This window comes from Lampetra fluviatilis, chromosome 5 (genome assembly GCF_964198595.1).
Source record: "Lampetra fluviatilis chromosome 5, kcLamFluv1.1, whole genome shotgun sequence".
In the NCBI taxonomy this organism is placed as follows: Eukaryota; Metazoa; Chordata; class Hyperoartia; order Petromyzontiformes; family Petromyzontidae; genus Lampetra; species Lampetra fluviatilis.
The window spans coordinates 22,596,830-22,612,917 of record NC_136279.1 but is presented as its reverse complement, the minus strand read 5'-3'; the positions used below and the strand labels follow the sequence as shown (position 1 = coordinate 22,612,917).

Genomic DNA, 16,088 nt, shown 5'->3' with positions numbered 1-16,088 from the left:
TTCCACGATCGGCATCGGGGCGCCAACGAATCGCCCCTGGCCTTCCGGACGGCTCTCCTGGCCCTGGCAAAGGCAGCTTTTCCGCGGATGGACGAGGAGGGAGTGGACGCCATGGTGGCTGAAAAGCTGCTGCTACTCGCTGATGAGCTGGACGTCGCCGTCTTGGCTCAAGACGACGCAGAGATGTCGTCCCTGCTGGTCGCGCGCCACATCCACGGGGGCTTGCGGTCCCTGCGTCGCAAGGCCGCCAAGGGGGTGGCCGGCCATGCCATGGCGGCCACCACCCTCCCATCGGAGGAGGTCTGCGGGGTGGAGCGGCGGGGGGAATGGAGATCGGCGGCACCACAGGCTCGGAATGGACCAAGCCGCCAGGAGCAGCCCAGGCCATCTGGGGCGCTCACACGCTGCTACAACTGTGGCCTGCAAGGCCACGTTGCTTCAGGATGCCGGGCTCCCCGTCAGCGCGGGGCGACACCTCGTCAGGACGCCGCGCTGTCTCCACCCAAGCTCCAGCAGAGAAATACGGCGAGTCGTGGCACCTCACGTTTGGCCCATGCACACATCCGACACACACTCACGCGCTCAACTGAACAGGGCTCGAAAATCGCCGGCCGTTGCGCCCGTTTGTTCTGAAATGCGGCGAGCGCTCCAACCGGGTCAGTGGTCGGAGCTCGCCCATCGTGTCGTTGCAGCGTCGGCGGGATCGTCGGTTGTGGTCGGTCATATTGATGGGGTAGAGGTGCGGATTTTAATTGACACAGGGGCATCGGCGACCATTATATCTGATTTGATTTATAACATCCTTCCCGTTCAAAGTCGTCCCTTGCTCCCCGTTGACATGCCATGCTATGCTGCTAACGGGGGCTCGCTGGGCATTATTGGGCAAATCCGCGCCAAAATTTGCATTGGAGACATTAAATTATCCGGGCCTGTTTTGGTTTCCTCCTCACTCGCGGTTCCGTGCCTGTTGGGGACGGATTTCTTGGCCAAAATGCCCATTCGTATCTTGATTGACCAGGGGTGCATCGAGCTCCCGTCGGGCCGACGTGTTACATTTTTGTCTTCCCCCACCACGGAGCGTCGGGCGTTTGCCACCGTGCAGGCGCTCGTGACAAAAACTGTGCGCGTACCCCCGGGGGCGTAGATGCTCGTCCCTCTTAGGTTGCGTCGGCCGTTTGCTGAAGGGGTTGCGGATCGGGGGGTCTTGTTGGGACCATCTCGGGCCGGGGTCAATGGACCCGATTTGCTAGCGGCTCAGACCATGGTGAAAGGGGATGGGGACCCCTTCATTGCAGTCCTTAATGTAGGATCGCGAACGGCCGTGGTTCCTCAAGGGACCGTGCTTGCACACGCAACGCCGGTACCCTATGAGGAACCACTCGTGGGTCAGGTAAGCACCGATCCTCCGTCGCGACCGCATTCGGACTGTGATGACGGATGGCTGGATGCGCTTTGCGCGGGATCAGTGGACCTGTCCGACTCGCAGCGTGCGCAGCTGCGAGTTCTCCTGAACGAATTTGCCGACGTTTTTAGTCAACACAAATTTGATATTGGTTGTACTAAATTGCTGCGACACCATATTGACACGGGTGACAGCGCGCCAATCCGCCAAAATCCCTTTCGGTTGAGTCCCGCCGAAAAGGATCATGTCAAATCGGCTGTTGATGACATGCTAGCCGCCGATATCATTTCCCCTTCCAACAGCCCGTGGGGCGCGCCGATCGTTTTGGTGAAAAAACACGATGGCTCACTGCGGTTTTGTGTCGACTTTCGGCGATTGAACAAAATTTCTGTGGCAGATGCGTACCCGCTTCCTCGAATGGATGAGTCGCTCGATGCCTTGGCGGGGGCGCAATTCTTTTCCACCCTCGATTTACTATCTGGATTCTGGCAGCTTCCTCTGGATGACGAATCAAAACCTAGTACTGCTTTTCGTACACCGCAAGGTCTCTTCCAATTTAACCGCTTGCCGATGGGCTTACATTCTGCGCCGGCAACTTTTCAGCGGTTAATGGAACTGGTCTTGGCAGGCTTGCAATGGGATTCGTGTTTAATTTACTGGGACGATGTCATCGTCTTTAGCAAATCCTTCGAGGAACACCTCCAGAGGTTGCGTGCTGTTTTTCTCAAAATGCGGGCTGCCAATTTGAAATTTAAACCGCAGAAGTGCCATTTGCTCCGCGAATCGGTGCGGTATTTGGGTCACATTGTTGGGCGCTCGGGGATATCCACTGATCCCGCCAAAACGGAATGCGTCAGCTCCTGGCCGACTCCCACCTCGGTGGGAGTGTTGGGTATATACCCCCTTTTAAATTTTTGTTAATATTTTTTTTTTAATTATTCTGACAACATATAAAATATCGTTTTTTTAATAGACACGGGGCAACGTGAGAACGGACACGCCCCCACACTCCCACAGATGTGCGCACACCTCATTTCAAAGGAAAGAGGGCATGAAAGAAGGGTAATCAAGATCATAAAAACTCCCCGAATTTCACACAGGAGGAACAAGGGAGGGGGGAATGGCAGGCGGGGGGTTGGAATGACACCCTCTCGAAAAAAAACCTTGCAGGGCCGGGCACCACGGAGGAAGAGATGGTTATGTTCTTAACAAAGAAACAGCATTGACGACAAAAAGCACATACGGGTCTTTGAACCATGTTAGATGCACAAGTACCAACTTAGCCATGAATATTAAGCAAACAGTATCCATCCTCACTCCAATTGAAAACCAGAGTCGCGATTCATCAATTGTTAATTAAATACGGACATTATTTACCTTAAATAATTCCTACGCGGCCGGGCCGAAGCATCAAAGAATAATTATGACTTGGGGGTCCAAAACAAAATTCCTAGCCGGGATAGCAGATTAAATAATCACAAGAAGTCAAATAATAAGTACGGAATTAAAGTGAATATCCTAGAGGAGCTAACGGCGGATAAGGCTCTCAAAATTAACCAAACACAACACCCATGGGAAGCGAGCAACACGACCGTCTTTGTCTTTCCGAGAGGATCTCCACACGCAGGCACAAAAGCGAGGAAATGACACCCATAAAGGGGGCAATGGCTCAAAGGAAATTAACACGCTCTCGGAAATAAATAAATAAGCGCATGCGCCGGGTGCTTCCACCGTGGAAACAACCGTCTTTGTCTTCCCACAACACGGACAGCAAAAATTGCACACGCAAGGAAATAACATTTCCATGAGAGATAGGGTCACGATGAAACATCGGGAACACGGTTTCGGCATAACTGGGGCATAATGGAAATAAGTCGCATTTCAACTTCCAAACCAAAACAACTTAAGCTGTGTGAGACAAAAGATATGATCCCGAGCAAGGGAGGGAATAATTAAGCTCGCTTAACGCGTAGGTTTTCGCGACAAATATTATTCAGTAACAAAAATATGGATTCAAATATTTCTTATATATATATAACTCGACGCGAATCATCGGTCTGGCTAATGGATAACTCCGGTGGCGCCGTCACGAGGCCCCCACCCCCCCCCCCCTTCCAGAACGACACACAGCTGTGTCTTCAAAGCTAATAAACACACGGACAAACACGCACGCGAAACACACGGACGGACACGCACACGACACACACACACACGGATGCAGATGGTCCCACCCACAGGAAGGTTTTATGACAGACTTTGAACAACTCGGGAAACGGAGTGGATTTTCTCAATATAAACCGAAGGAAAATCCATCCAAAGTATATCGCCAGGGGCGCTGAGCCCACATCGTCCGGGCCACGGGCCCCAGCAGATCATCCGGGCCACGGGCCCCACCACAGATCGCCAGGGCTCTGAGCCCCATCTCGTCGCCAGGGCTTCGACTCCACCACAGATCGTCAAGAAGTTTTCGTCATCCAGAATGACGAGGTTCGCGGGGTAGCGACGTGCCGCGCTACAAGCCGAGGTCTGCACCACCTGAGAAGAATCGCTACCCTGAGTCGCCGAGCTGCGAGTGAAGCCAACAAAGACGCCAACGTCCACCCTGCCACGAACGAAGCATCGCTCCTCGTCAGAGTGACGACCAGCGAACAACCCGCAGGAAAGGCGGAGATCGCCAAGCGAGCGCCACCGAGCGCCACCGTGCGCCACCGTGCGCCACCGTGCGCCACCGTGCGCCACCGTGCGCCACCGTGCGCCACTGTGCGCCACCGTGCGCCACCGTGCGCCACAATTCCGACAACGAGCGACAACGAGCGACACCGAGCGACGCCCAGATCGACCAGCATCAACCCAAAACCGACTCGTCATCCCGCCATGGAGAAAGAGAGGTCGTATCGCTCCCCACATACAGACTCAAGGAAACACAGAGGAAATCTTGTCAAACCAGTTCCCTTTGTCATAGAGTCTCGCCGAAGAATTAATTAAAACAGAGCCAGATTCGCTCTCCCACACGAACACGCCCTCACCCACCACTATATCAAACATTCCGTTTTAAAGGATTTATACTTGCTGACGAATCTATTGACATATACTTTCGCCTCTGGGATACAATAAGTTTTTTTTTACCGCAAAATGAAGTGTGTCATGCTTGTTTTCAAACTCGGCCAGTCGCCGATTGTGATCGATACAAAAACGAACTAATGAGATGCCTGGTTGTTAGGAGGGTTTTTAGTCATTCAGTTCGTTAAATGCATAAGAGTTTTGAGTTGTTCTCGCAAATGCATAAGTGTTTATTCATTCATTTTAGTCAAATGCATAGTCTCGTAATTGCATAAGAATGTTAGTTATTCATATTAATCGAATGCATAATATCGCAAATGCATAAGAGTTTGGTTATTCATGAATTATTGACGCATGTTCGACCTGCATGATAGAATGTCACATGCTTGTTAGAATAAAATTGCTTCACACCAACTGTTCGAGTGCTTCTTTCCAAGTCCATGCAAAACTATCTTATTCATAAGAGCTGTATCCTGTGATGAGATCTGAACTGGTGACTTAAATATCATAACACACACTAAGATAATCGGTAAACGTTTAATCGATGATAATCGTGTTATCCTGATTGATATAACAATGGATAAACGAAGCTGAGCCTAATTATCATAACTTCACACATTAACATAATCGCAAGCATCCGCATAAATTACTACGATTATCTCAGCGATTATCATAATTTATGCATACCATTACTCACACCATCATAATTTATGCATATTAATACACACATTAACATAATTAATGCGATTTGCGCATTTTTCGTAAAATTATTAATTTTTATTATTTTCATCAAAATTTCATAACCCGACATATACAACAGGAGAGGTCAGGAGTTTCATTGGGTTCGCGTCGTACTATCGGCGGTTTGTGGCTGACTTCGCTACGATCGCGAAACCATTGCATGCCTTGACGTCCAAGGGAGTCAGGTTTCATTGGGGGCCGGAGGAGGAGGCTGCTTTTCGCGCCCTCCGGAATGCCCTGGTGGGGGCTCCGCCGTTGAATTACCTCGATTTCTCACAACCCTTCTTGCTCGATACAGACGCAAGTAACACGGGCATTGGGGGCGTGCTGTCCCAGCTCGTTGGGGGCGTAGAGCATGTGGTGGCTTACGGTAGTCGGGTACTGTCTCCAGCGGAACAACGGTACTGCGTTACCCGTTGGGAATTATTGGCAATTGTTTATTTCATTCAGCAGTACCGCCCGTATCTGTACGGTCGGCGTTTCACCGTCCGTACAGATCATGCAGCTCTACAGTATGCTCTGCGGGTTCAACAACCATCGGGCCAGTTGTCTCGATGGTTGGAGATTCTCCAAGACTACGACTTTGTCACCACATATCGTAAGGGCGTCCGCCACACGAACGCTGACGCCCTGTCGCGGTTGCCACCCACTTCGGAGTGCGCTTGCCTCTTGAGTTCGGGGCGTTGTAGGCCCCCGAACGTCTCCACCGATTCGGTCCTCGTGGCCGCCGCCGATGCGCCTTCGGCTTCGGGTCCTATCGAGCAAGAAGGGAGGGATTCGTTGCTGGGGTTGTCGGTCGCGGAATGGGGACGCCTCCAAATGGAGGACACCTCCCTCCTCGCTCTGCGCCGTCGCACCGGGGGGGTTGGTCAGGGGGTGGCGAACGTTGACTCGTGGGGGTTGTTCCAGGGTCTTTTAATGCACTGGGACGGAAAATCCCGCCGCCAACGGCTCGTGGTGCCTGCAGCATTAAGGGGTAAGGTGGTATGGGCTGTTCATGAGCGGCTTCTGCACTTGGGGGTTCACAAGACCTTTGCCACGCTCCAGCTCGATTTCTTCTGGCCGGGCATAGCAAAGGACGTGGGGGATCTCCTGGGGTCGTGCACGCAATGCGCGCAGCGGAAGCCACCTGCAAGGGGGTCCAACCCTCCGCTGCAGTCCATAAAGGTTTCCCGGGTTAACGAGCTCGTTGCTCTAGACATTCTCGGGCCATTTCCCGCTACACCCAGGGGGAATAGGTATTTATTGACAGGGGTCGAATACTTCACGAGATGGCCTATGGCCTGGCCCCTGGCCAACCAGTCGGCGGCAGCCATCGCGGAGGCCTTTGTCCAGGGCTATGTCCTCGACAAGGGTGCTCCGGAACGGCTGCTTACTGACCAGGGTAAGAATTTTTCGGGGAAACTCCTCCGCGAGGTGTGCGACCTCTTGGGTATGGAGAAAATTCGGACCTCCCCGTATCACCCACAAACTGACGGGATGGTGGAACGGCTGCATCGGACCATCACGTCTATGCTGTCCCAGCAGGTATCGGAATCCCAGACAGATTGGGACCTTCGCATTGCCAGTGTGTTGCAAGCCTACAGGATGGCTCCCCATGCGGCCACCGGATTTTCCCCTTTCTTTTTAATGTATGGCCGCGAGGCTAACCCCCGTGACGACCCAGCTGAAGCTCTCGGCGCCTCAGGCGAAGTCTACATTGTCCGAACACGTTAAATTTAATATCGGCAAATTATCTGAGGCGCGGGAAGCGGCCGTGCAAAATTCTGAACTCCGCCAGCAGGCGAACGAGAGGCTTCGGCTGGGGCGGGTACATGTGTTCAAATGGAAACCAGAGGACAGGGCATGGTTGCACTGTCCCCAGGTGCCGCTGGCGACCTCGTCAAAGTCGGTACGGCCGTGGCGGGGGCCCGTGGAGGTCGTACAGGTCTTGCGGCCGCAATGTGTACGCGTCAAATGGGGGAGGCGTCGGTGGTACGTGCACCCCTCAAGGTTGAAACCGTTCATTGCGCCGCCCCATGGTTCGCACACACGCACGCATGGCCAAACGTGTGAGGGGTCCGCCGACTCCCCGACGTCGCTGCTCTCGCCTAACCTGACATCAACTGTGCCATCTCCAGGTGCAACTGGAGTGACGGCTCCGCGACCGCTAACCCCCCCCGGGGGGGTCGGGGGTCGCTCGGCAGCGGCACCAGACTCTCTCGCACCCGGACCGTCAACAACCGCCACTGAGCAGGCCGGGACGGGCCCTTGTGACGGGCCCGCCGCGAGAACGCGCGCCAAAACGCGCAGACTATTGTGAGGTCGGCCGTTGGGGGGCCTTTGCGGACGAGGGGGGGAAAGCGCCTGGGGCGCGTGTATATATATGGTGGTTTTACGGAATGTGGTATTTATTCGGGAGGGTGCGCCGGGTTATTTTTTTTTCTCTTTCTTCTTCTGTTTCCTGTTGTTGTTGTTATGGTTGTCATTGTTCTTGTTAAAATTACGCGAGGCACACACGGGTTTGAGGAGGGATGCACCTTTATTCTGATTTTGTTGCAGCCGGGGACGGCTGCGAGCTGTACAGGGGGGGGTGATGTAGAGGTGTAATTGTGTATGGGAGCGGATGGCCAACAAACACAAGGGGCGTGGTTAGGGCCGTACACATAGGAGGTGCTCACACCGACGTCCGCACCTGCATCCCCCACGGGCCCCTCCCGGGGGCCGAGTACTATAAAAGGTGGTGAGCCGGAGGGCTCGAGGTCGGGGGTATCAGCTTTAATCAGCGAAGACGGAAGACCAGCTAGCATAGGCCCCGGAGCTCCCCTGGCTCGCTGTCCTTATCAGGGCCGACCAGGGCAAGCCGGTGGCGTGGCCCCGAGAGCCCAGACTGACGAGCCGGTCTGGAGACTCAGGGTGCCGGGATCCCAGCTTGACCAGGGCTGGGATAGGTAGCCTCCCCTAGCTCCGTAGTGGAGGACTTGGGCATAGGTTAGCGGGGTTAGAAGTTGTGTATCCCTGTAGCCGAGTGAAGGGGACGATACCCCCTTAAGTATTGTGTGTACCCATTACTGTGCACAAGTTGGTGTCAATAAATAAGTGTGCCTCCGACCCTGTCGTCAAGCCTCCTGATACTTACTACACAGGCACCATCATATAGGACTCTAGAAACGAGGTGTTTCATCTTGTTGCAGTCCACTTTGCAACGAAATGCGTAACGATAGTCGTGCAAGTGACATTTAGTTGATGTGGAAATATTCATTTGCTTCGGGTGTATATTAGGGGCTGTCCATAAATGACGTCACGCGATTTTGGACGATTTTTGACCCCCCCCCCCCTTCGTCACACGGCGTCAAAGTCAGACCCCCTCAAATATGACGTCAAAGCTCTGCGCCCCCCCCAAAAAAAATATATAAAACATGCTTCAAATCGCTTTAAACTATTGTCATTGCAGTGCGTATTTAATGTGGCGCTGCACTCTGGTGTAGGAGAAAACATTAAAAAGTATATTTAATTAAGTAGAACGTGTTGTCTATATTTATTTAAAGTAGCGCATTTTGATGTGACGTCACATTTCTCCCCCCCCCCCCCTCGTCACACATCGTCACAAATGTCTGCCCCCCCCCCCAGGTGCGTGACGTCATTTATGGACGGCCCCTTAATCAAGTGAGAAACATGGTTTGGTGATGCTGCGACGTTGATAGTGGTGCAAAAATAACTCCGACAATATTAATAACACTGCCTTAAAGAGGGACAATTTAAAATAGGCAACGTTTTGAGCAATGGCCCTTCATGTTAGGTAGAAGTACCATTGACCAAATCAACGCTAACATTTTTCAAATTATAGACGAGTGTTAATAAAAGGGGCTGGGCAAGTTTGGAGTTGAGCAGGACACGTCGCAGGAATTTAGGATGCCCGGTGGTCGAGACTAACGACAAAGTTGTGGCCAAAGGAGTGAGCCCACCCAAGAGACGTCCACCAGGGGTGGACGTGTGAGAAAGGCTAGCATGTAGGAGTCAGCTGGTATGTTGAATCGCGCGACAATGTGGAGAAGTCTTTATTCTGATGATGCTCTTACTTTTTGAATTGTAATGTAAAACCCAAGCATTAAGTTGTAATTGGGTAATTGAAACCAGTCTAAATTATATGTATTACCACACTTTCATTCCATAATGTTTACATGATCAGATCTAGTTAAGTAAAAAAAAATACATTAAGATTTTCATATCTCTGCCACATTCGGAATAATAAAGTACAGAAATAAAAGTTGCAACGGGATATTGTATATTTTCAAAGCAGTACAAATACGACATGTAAATAAAATAGAAAACTATATCAATGGATTTTATAAATAAATACATGGTTATTTGCCTTTCATTATAAAGCTTCTGGCACACAAGTCAGTTATCTTAATGCTACTCATTCTGGTAAAGGATAATGCCGATACGTTTTTTTAATATACATTTTATATACAAAATATTGCAATATGAAAGGTGCTGTGGAAAAGAAAAAATATTTCAACGGGTTAAGGTGTGTACTTTATCATTAACCTGATATTAGAACGACAATTACTGTGAACTTAAACGGTCGCCAGATAACGATTCAAGCTTCATCCTCAACTCATTAACGAGACATTGATTTCTCTCCAGCTCATTAGAGATCTTTGTGCATGTGGTATGCAAACGCTGTTCTCTGAGTTCTGCATTCCTCAGCTTTTTAGCTAAGAAATCTCTTTGCTCCTCCACAATTTGCAACGTTTTTTTCATCTTGTCAATACTGCGTATTGCATATTGATGGTCCTGCACACATACGTGAAGAAAATATATATTTTAAATGTCAAACCTCAAAAGACTTTGAATGTGTGCACATGCAATGGAATCAACAGAGAAAGAAAGGCGCAGCTTTCAAAGCTCATTAAAGGCATCTGCGATGCCCTTTGTTTTTGTTGTTTGTCTCATTGTTTTGTTATGCCCCTTTCAGTTTTTCCCATTTTTTGCGCACGTAATTTTGTATATTTCTCTTTTATTAAGGCGCTTTGGGGTGCTGCGGCATTGAAGCGGTTGATAAATGCAAATCCTTCACCTTATCCATAAGTAAGCAAATACAGCTGTGTGCATGCGTAAATACAGCATGGATTTAAAGTCAAAACATTTATTACATAATGAGGTTTTGAGGCACAGTATGTACGTAAAACGGGTTTGCCATATGTCTGGCTGTTGAATGCATTCAGTGTTGGATGAAACTGTAGATCCAATTTAAATGTTACCAAGTAGGGTTGCAGCAATAAATTACCTCCCCCAAACATAAATTTGTTATGATTCAGGTTTGTGATTCGATGCAGGAATCAACATTTTTATTTTATATCGGTTCACCATCTCGTTTGCATTTGAACATTGTTGTTTACTCCAGTGGACTGTTATCTTAGTGTATTAGTTTCATAAATTTAAAAACATACATTCTTATACAATTCGATGCATGTATTTTATCAGTATTAATTGATGCATGACTCTACACCCAGATTACCAAGCAAACTCCATGTCATGGATAGCATGTGGGAAACATAATTTCATTACAATTGAGTCATCTAAAAATGGTAACAAATTGTGGAGTATTTTCACAAAAAAAATTTACATACCGAATATTCATATAAAATTAATAAACTAAAAAAGAGGCACGTTAAAGCATAAATGTTCTATTCAAGCTGTTCTAGTAATTTGTGGAGACTAAAATGAAAGAAGCAGATAAACTTTAAGTTTGCATGTATTTACCAGATATACAGAGGGCAATATATTATCTTCAGGTGGAGAGATAATGACTTGCTCACAATTCACATCTGCTCGTGTCTTCCGTGGCTTGAATTCTTGGATCTGGATGTAAGCAAAACATGAAAGTTGTCTCAAAAGTGAACATGCTCCTGAGCATCAGATTCCCATTTTCAGCATTGATGGGTTGTTTTATTACATACTAGCAGGTGTACCCGTTCCTCGCACGTAAATGAATAGTTTAGTCCGAGTATATTATATCCATTATTTCCCCCCCACCCAGCCGCGCATTCGTGCGGGATACACGGCCGACGCAGAGAATTGGGGGGTGGGGGGGGGATGCGTGACGTCAGCAGCCACACTGCGTGACGCTGCCCCATGCGGGTGACATCACAGATGTGACGTCACTGCTCACTTCCCAGGCAATATATTATATATCCATTATTCCCCCCCAAATACAAAAGTCTATTTTTATACTGTTTACATTGTGTAGTCTAGCAGGAAGTACCTGGCGTTGCCCGGGGGAAAAATATATTTCAAAACTTGTCTTCTCTTAAAAACATAACATATACATACACTAAGCTATTGTCAAAGCCCGGCGTGACGTTTGTCTGTCCATTTGTCTGTCGACAAAACTATAAAAGGCTTGCAGAAGTCCAAAAAGTTATAGAAAGTGGGGGGTAAATAGTTGATCTAAAAGGTTTCCGAAAAATGTCGACCCCCCGCACCCTCAAAAAATGTTTTTACCCCCGCGTGGGCGGAGCTAGAGATGGTATTTGTATGTAAATGTTAGAGATTAGCATGTCAATATGAGACGGCTCCAGCAACCAGCGGCTGTGCCAATGAGAAGATTAGCATGTCAATGTCAGAGAACCGGGCAACAAGAACAAAAAACTCGCAAGAGCAACTACGAGGAGAGAGACCAGTATGTCAACGAGAGATACACATGGAGAGAGAGACACAGAGAGAGAGACACACACAGAGGGACAACCCACAGAGAGAGATATCCACATAGTGTTGGTCTACAATATTGTCCCTGACATCCTTGGAGAGCTCTTTGGTCTTGGCCATGGTGGAGAGTTTGGAATCTGATTGATTGATTGCTTCTCTGAACAGGTGTCTTTTATACAGGTAACAAGCTGAGATTAGGAGCACTCCCTTTAAGAGTGTGCTCCTAATCTCAGCTCGTTACCTGTATAAAAGACACCTGGGAGCCAGACATTTTTCTGATTAAGAGGGGGTCAAATACTTATTTCCCTCATTAAAATGCAAATCAATTTATAACATTTTTGACATGCGTTTTTCTGGATTTTGTTGTTGTTATTCTGTCTCTCACTGTTCAAATAAACCTACCATTACAATTATAGACTGATCATTTCTTTGTCAGTGGGCAAACGTACAAAATCAGCAGGGGATCAAATACTTTTTTCCCTCACTGTATCTGGATGGCTTCATGAACAAATCTCTGATGATAGCCGGTGAATAGCGCTGGCTCACCCCCGGGCTTATCGTGTGGTATCTGGGTACTTTTTGAAACGTGAACCCCACAGTTTGTGAGTTAACAGCGTCGCAAGTTGCGTACACAGACAGACGGACAGAGAGACAGACACACAGACAGACAAAGAATGACTTTTCTAGGTAAGATTACATCAAAATACATACCTTCAGGTGAGGTGGGAAGTCAAATTCTGTGGGTACGGCATTGTCCCTCAGTCGAACAGTTTGCCCAGTCTTGTCAAACATGTCCAATTTAAAATGTTTGCTGCACAAACAGCTACTTTTACTTGGTTCCCAGAGCTTTTTATCTGGAGTCTGTCGGCGAACAGCTATCCTCCACTGTTTTCTTCGAAACGGATCCTTTGGAAAACTAAACATTAACAAACAGAATTACAAATAAAACACTTGCACGAGGTGTAGTTGTTAAAATAATGTAACAGGTGTGGTTATGGTATACGTTGTGTGCATATTGGCGCCACCTAGTGGCAAGCGTGTCGAAAATTCGAAATCGTTCAACCCTTTGTTGAGTAGTTCCGATGGACGTACTCGTAGACGGAGGTATGTTAAGGGCTTCCGCCAGGGTTTATTAAAGCTGTTACAATATTACACAGGGTACACAACTCCCAGGGGCTAGGGGTCCTACTCTGAGTCCGGGTCGCTGCCGGCTAGCTCCGGTCTCTCTCTCTCGTGTCGGATCGTGGACTCTGCCGGCTCCACCGACCGGAGAGAGAAGCACCTCTACGGCTACCACCGGCTTCTCCCCAGACTCCCTATTCGATCCCTCTCTCTACCCCTGGTCCCCTCTTCACCCTGCTTACTTTACCCATTCCCACAGTGACCCCGCTTACGTCACGGGGTATCCCTTAAGTACCCTAGGAGACGTGACGTCATGTGCACTGTCCAGCGCACGTGACCCCACGTCCCGTGACGTCATCGCACTGGACAGCGCACACGACGCCACTACTCTCCTCTACTCCTCTACACCTCTACACCTGTGTCACAATTGGCTCAGGGTAGATGTTGCGGTACTTTAGACCCCATCTCAGAAAAACGAGAGGAGAAATTTTACCAATGGATATTCCTACACTTTGCACTCTTTTTGTATCTAATTGATGCATATGTATGAGGGTTGTGTGCCAAGATGTGTGGCCAAGACCATTCAAGGTGATGAATAGATTTGTGTACGGTAGAACCCAGAGCAAACTCATGCACACGATGGGGTGACAACTCTAAGCCCCATGAGTACAACACCTGGTAAGCCCTAAGTATCAATCAGATTCAATCCTGCTTGGTATCAGAGTTGACGAATGTAGGCACTTTTATAATGGTTAATGTTTGTTCATCATGTGTTTAAAAAAGTGTTGCCAAGTTATTTTATATTTGAGAGTTGGGAAAAAGTGCAAACGGTGCTGTTACCCGTGAAAGGTGATACCCCTCATGAACGAATCTCTGCTTCGCTCCTCCGGACATTTAATCGCAGCACATGTTGTAGGCATGGCAGATACCTACAGATTATAAAACAACAGAAAGAAAACACGTGTAAAATTATTCCACTTTTGAGAAAACATTGTAACAAATGTTTCAGGCAAGATTTTGTACCTTCAAAGCAAAGGTGGCTCTGCGGCAGAGCGAGCGGCTCGCAAACGCAATGTTTGCGAGGTCACATCGTTGTTCGGGGGATAACTCGGCCCATCAGCCCTCCGGGTCGATAACGTGAGTACCACTTTCTGGGGAAGTCAACAGCGTGATATTCCTATGGATAAACTAGCCCCCGTCAAAGGAGAGTGGAATTTCCACCACTTACTCAGGGCTGTAGATGAGAGACTAGCATCAATTTCTCAATGCTAATTTCAGCAGCAAATCACTTCGAATTGGAAACATGCATTTACAACCAAATATTCCACAGAATTCACACATTTCACTTGGTCCAGGAATTATTTCAATGACATACAAATTTTTTATTACTTAAATATCTTTTGTTTTCGTGGAACCTAAAACAGTTGTTTATATTGGGATAACACATCTGGTTTTATACCCTTCACCCGTACACCACAATACTAACAGCAGCACCACTCTCCATCCCTTCCCCCTAGGCAAGATGGCGTTCTTATTTACACACATCCACGTGATGCCACATCTACGGTCATAGTTTTTTTTAAAGTAGTTTGAACGTTCATAAATATTTATTATTTAGTAGTAATATTACATAAACAATACTACCCTTACCATTTGTGCGATTTTAGCAAACAATATTGCAATATTTTACCGTGAAATGTTACAATACTGTATCCCATTATTTTGCCAAAAAAAGTACCACTGTGTAGGCATATATACTCTCCGCATTCAAAAATATTTATATTTTACACAACCTATCAGCTGTACGGCCTTCGGGGAGTGCGTAATTTCAGTAGCGTTGTTTCAAGACGAGAAAACTCTTTAAGACCAGTTTGTAGGTATGGACCCTTAAGTTTGTAGGGATGGACCCTGAAGTTTGTAGGTAGGACGCTCGTCCCCACCATTGGAATGTGGAATTTCAACCACTGCCTCTCATCTGTCAACAAATCAGCACCGCCTCGATGCTCATTTGAGCAATAAATAATGGGCATTAAGCGGTAAAGTTGATATAAATAATGGACATTAAGCGGTAATGTTGATATAAATAACGGAACGTAAATGCGTTGAAATCGCCGCACAAGCTCACACGTCCGTTGCAATATTTACGTTTAAACATACTTAAATCACACGCAAACGCTATTCAATTTCAACAAAGAATGTAACACGTGGACATAAAATAACAATTGCCTAAAGTGACACGGGCAATTCGAGTTAATCGAGACCCGATTCGATTCGCGACTCGGAATCGATACGATGAAACCAAAACAGTTAATGGATTCGCTTGATCGCAACATCAATAACACAGCATTGTAAACGTGATAGTTGTTGTTGTGTGTGTAACGACCGCCACTGTTACGAATATTGGCCGCATGATCACTGCGCCCCCTGACAACGACAATAACATGGCGAGCCCGATCCGCGCGTGGCTTCAAGTCAAAGCGAGTCGCAAAACAGCACAGGCAACCCTCCTACTAAAGTTAGCGTCAACATAGCGTGTCGTGAACCCGCTCAACGAGTTAAAACCCTCGTCTCTCCGTCCTTCTCGACGCCTTTGAATCCGTTACCATCTGTTGCCCCCTTTAACAGCGCCGCTTCAACTTCACCCCTCAGCCAACATGGCCGCCACATTTACATACAGCTCCTTGGGGGGTGGGGCGTCACGCATGTGGGCGTGACCTATCCGGGGCTTTCGGAGACGTCACGCAACGAGGGGAGGGGGGGAGTCACTTGGGGGCCGTCCGTAAATGACGTCACGCACCTAGAGGGGGGGGTCAGACATTTGTGACGATGTGTGACGAGGTGCGGGAGGGTTTGAGAAATGTGACGTCACATAAAAATGCGCAACTTTAAATAAATATAGACAACACGTTCTACTTCATTAAATACACTTTTTAATAAATGTCTTCTCCTGCAACATCAGCGCCACATTAAATACGTACTACAATGACAATAGTTTAAAGCGATTTGAAGCATGTTTTATATTTTTTGAGGGGGGGGGGGGGGCAGAGCTTTATGACGTCATATTTGAGGG

The 16,088-nt window shown here is 48.1% G+C and overlaps 1 long non-coding RNA gene across 1 annotated transcript; it reads right to left on the bottom strand.

Moving 5' to 3' along the window:
• Nucleotides 1–12,778: 12,778 nt before the first annotated feature.
• Nucleotides 12,779–15,695, bottom strand: LOC144932296 (uncharacterized). The gene is made up of 3 exons (XR_013636891.1): nucleotides 15,622–15,695; nucleotides 13,859–13,947; nucleotides 12,779–12,812 (listed from the first exon to the last, which is right to left on the bottom strand). It is a non-coding gene; the product is annotated as an uncharacterized LOC144932296 (long non-coding RNA).
• Nucleotides 15,696–16,088: the final 393 nt, after the last annotated feature.